Here is a 4,386-nt window from a genome sequence, read left to right as displayed (position 1 = left end):
CTTATTTTTAGTGATGTTGCTCTCTCTTAGGAACTATTAATAGAACTGGTGTTCAGAACTACTAACACCCAAGTGGGGAAACAACAGCAGTTTTTTTTCTGTAAGGACAGAGTGCCACTTTTCACCGATATAATAGAGCCTTCTAGTACCTGTGTTGTAGAGAAATGCGTACATTCACAGGACATCCATCCAAGGTTATTACTTGTGAGAGACCATATCTCCTGCAGTAACTTATTGATCATGTGACCACAGGTTGACCATGAGAGAAGCTGGACTGAGAATCCAGCCCAAGTTGAGTCGCTTTAAAGTTGCGTCCGTAATTTGAACCTTCCGAAATTGGAACAGGTTGCAACAATATGTTGGTTATTTCAGCAGTACAGTATTGTTAAATAAGTATTAATTTTTGGCAATAAAAGTAAAAATTATACTTTTGGTTAACATATGTTTATGGGTTTCATTTCTTGGATGCTACTGTAAAAATAAATCAATAAGCATTTGCTGTTTCAACATTGCATTTGGTGTTTACAGTTTACTTTTCAGCACATCTTAGCAGATTAGTTTTACTCTACAACACTGTATGGAAATGTACACATACGCCTGTGAAAGACAAAAGAGCTTTAGATTTAGAACAACAGTGTGTGCATGGTATATCCAATAATTTACTATTTTGAAAAAAGTGTTTGCCATCTGATGCCAATGCTTCATTTTGGGTTGTGTTTATGGCATTTTGAATGCAGTGTTTCATTTTGAAGGAGATGAGGCATTTTGCATTTTGTGTGAGCAGTTGGGAGAATTGTGTGTAGAGTTTTGAAAAAAGGAGACAGTTTTGTAAGCAGTTGGAAAAAACTGTAATAAAGAATTTTATATGACAATGAAAAAATATTTTATATAATATGTAGCACTGTAAACTATAAAATATGATTACATATCATATCACATCACCTACAGAGACATCATGACACTGTATATTCCACTGGGGGGCAAAAATGATGAAATAAGGAAAAAAAGATTTGATGGTGGAAGGGGGGATGAGGGCTGCCAACTTTTAAGTTTCGATTGGAGTGATATCCGGTATTTCTGAGGTCAGTGCATTTCATGAGTAGGGCTTCTGTGACATTACCCACCTCAGGGGTCGGGGTCATCATTCCTTAACCTCCAGGAATTTAGTTTAAAAACTTCTGCAGCCAAATTTAACTTCTTTAATGTAATGGAAGAGCATTCCAGAGATAAGAACACAGTAGTCAAATTCTCTGAAGCCAACTTTTTGATAAATGAAGGAATGACCAGGAGACCAGCATCAAGAGAGTGAAGGGGGCCTGCTGGTGTATATGGTGTTATTAGCTCAGATAGGTAAGGAGAGGCCAGAATAGGAGTTATATTGTCAGACTTTCTAGTTTTCTAATATTAAGGAGTTGGGAAAGGTCATTTGGCTTTACAGGTACATAGAGCTGTCAGCATAGCAATGAAAATGAATACTGTATTTTCAGATTATGTCATGATGTCTATTTGCTAAATATGAGTGAAGCCATAACAGCACTGTCCCTTGGATACAAATATGCTTCTCCAAGCCCTCAATTCAAGAAGCAGAAACAACATAAATGTTGTAATGCCAACTCAAAAAATACTGTGAAAACGATGAATCGTCTCGCCATTAAGAAAGACGCTGTGCACATTTACGCAAGAGGTACAGCAGCATAACGTCATTGGTTTTTTGAATCTCCCAACACCAACAGGATTGTTCAGGATGAACTGACAGCCGCCTCTAATCATGAGAGTAACTGGTTAAAGCACAAACACATAGTCTATACATATTTACGGATGATCCATCAGGGGAGCTACTGTCTTGTTAAGAGGAGCAGAGATCCCCTGTGGTTTGCACCCTGCCTACAATCTTGACAATCGGATTCCCTCAACAGGAAATGACATTACTCTTTTAGGTCATAACAATGGTCAATTGGTATTAAGGGGCCCAAAGTGTGCCAAGAAAATATCCCCCACACCATTACCCCAGCACCAGCCTGAATCGTTAATACAAGACAGGATAGATCCATGCTTTCTTGAGAGATTACATACATGACCATGCATCAAACTCAATTTGACAGGAACTTCCGGCACCGCCCCTTTCCACTGCGGTACCTTCAACAGCATGCAGCAAAATAAGAATGAGTGTGGTGGACCGTCTGTCACTGAATTGTTTTCAGCTAATGAGTTTCTCTTAGAGACTTTCTTTGTTTCTTTCAAAAATGGAAAATTTTAATGTCATTCTTGTTAATATTTAAACATTTCTCTACGATACAAATATTACAAACATATTCAGGGCCATTTTATTAAGAATTAATACAGTTTTACCTGTAATTCAGAAATAACGTGGATGCATGCACAAATATCAAGGATTGCAGTATTAGCAGCAAAAGGTACTTTATCCAGGGTTCAATTATATAAAATGGCTTATTACACTAGTGCACTCATTTAAACTTTCTCTTAGGGGAATTCAGGTTTGTCTGTGGTTGTTGGTCATTTTTATGACCTTTATGGATAGTTAAAGTAGACCTTCATCTTTATCTTATTTTGTATTTGCTCTTCATAATTATAAAATTAGGAATAAAATGCTCAGCAGCAAGATCCTTTTTTATTTTTGCAAGTAATCACTAAAACTGTCATGAACCCTGCATCTCTCACCTGAGTTTGGGACTGAGTGAGTGTGTTTTGATTTGTTTTTTTCCTTTGGGTGAGTGAGGCATGCTTGGTGTGTATTTGTTCTGTTTTTTCTTCTCTCAGTTTTTTTAACCCTGGGCATGCCTGGGTTCCTGAGTTGGCACTTGCTGCACCTGCTGGCAATCATGCACCTGCTCCTGATCAGCCATCCCTACCTCTTAAGGAGAGACCAGACTTCCATTCCCTGCTGGATTGTGTGAAGTCGTGTACCGTAGGTCTTACCTTAGCATTAAGCCTTAAGCCTGTTAATCTAGCAACCAGCTTGCTTTTACTAATTTCTCTCTGCCTGTCTCCAGATCACCTGTACTACCTGTTCTGCCTGCCTGCCTACCAGTTCCAAGTCCCTCAAAGCCAAGATCATTTCCAGCCAGCCACGCCAGCCAGCCCTCACGCTCCACTGCTTGGAAAGAGACTCCCTGCCATCTCACCCTGCCTAGTTTGCTCACCCTGCCTCAGTCAATAAACTGTTTAACTGCTGCTTTGTCTCCGTCTCTGCATCTGGGTTCTAGCATAACTCTGAATGGGATATTTCTATTAAGAGAATATTGTAATATAAACTAAATATTTAATCTGTAGTTACACTTAACAAAATAAGGACAATTCTTATGTAGCAAAAAACACAAACTACAAGTGTTAACAGTGTCCAAAAAACTCTAAATTTATATAGTTTTAGGTCTATGCAACAGTAGTCTTCATTTTCTGAGCTGCTTTTGTCAAACTTTGTAAGATGTGTTGAGCAATGTTTCTACATCAGTGAAAAGAGCATGTGAAAATCTAGTTTTGGGGTCAAGTCCGTTTTTGCTTGTGATAAGCTAGCCCCAAATCACACCATCAAAACGTCTAGTTTCACATTTAAAAAACCCTAGCACCGCCTTCATACTATATATATATATATATTATATTTATTTTGTAAAGCGCATGTAGGAAGGATTGAATTACAATCAGAAATAGTTTTTATATGTCATAACATTAGGTCATTGCAGCAAATGGACAGCAGAACAACAAAGAAGCCACCTGCTGTGAACAACAGGATCACATATTATGACAAATACTGTGCATTAGTATGTACCACTGTTTGTTGTGGTACTAAAAACTGAGTTGCTGGCTCACCATGACTCTGAACTGATAGTAAAACACATACTTTTGTGCTAAATTTAAATTAAAAGTTTGGTTATGTTGACACTGACTAGCATTAGAATAGCTTTAAAAGGGGCTTGCTAGTTGCTAACATTTCTATTCCGGGCATACATTTAGAGATGTGCCTTCCAGAGCGGTGTTAATATATGGGGGTGGAAAATAAAAAATGTATTAAGAATATATTTAATATAATAATTTAATAGACATACAGCAGCTTTGCTTAGCCTATGCAATGAATCAATCGCCTGACTCTCTCCATCCCTGCAGAATGTATAGGCTAGTATACCACAATATAGTTGATCATGTGTTATACGCTAATTCCAATGTTTCTTTTCTTGATTCCCACATGGAGAACTTTAGGCCAAACTAGATTTTTGCTGTTGAAAGTATATAACAAAACTCTCTGTATCAAGCAAAAGTCTATACTAATAATCATTTACATGCTTAATATGGTAGTTTGTTTGTTTTGAAGCATGTGCAATTGCACATTGGATTTTTCACTTCATTTTAATTGAGGGGCCAATTGATGTATTG

At 37.6% G+C, this 4,386-nt stretch overlaps 1 long non-coding RNA gene across 1 annotated transcript; it reads left to right on the top strand.

Annotated features, from left to right (window-relative positions):
• The first annotated feature begins 2,832 nt into the window (after positions 1-2,832).
• LOC123983871 lies at positions 2,833-3,192 on the top strand. The gene is made up of 2 exons (XR_006828319.1): positions 2,833-2,926; positions 3,012-3,192. It is a non-coding gene; the product is annotated as an uncharacterized LOC123983871 (long non-coding RNA).
• Positions 3,193-4,386: the final 1,194 nt, after the last annotated feature.

Source organism: Micropterus dolomieu, linkage group LG02 (assembly GCF_021292245.1).
Source record: "Micropterus dolomieu isolate WLL.071019.BEF.003 ecotype Adirondacks linkage group LG02, ASM2129224v1, whole genome shotgun sequence".
NCBI classification, from domain to species: domain Eukaryota; kingdom Metazoa; phylum Chordata; class Actinopteri; order Centrarchiformes; family Centrarchidae; genus Micropterus; species Micropterus dolomieu.
Note: the sequence above shows the minus strand (reverse complement) of the source record. Positions and strands in the feature narration are given on the sequence as shown.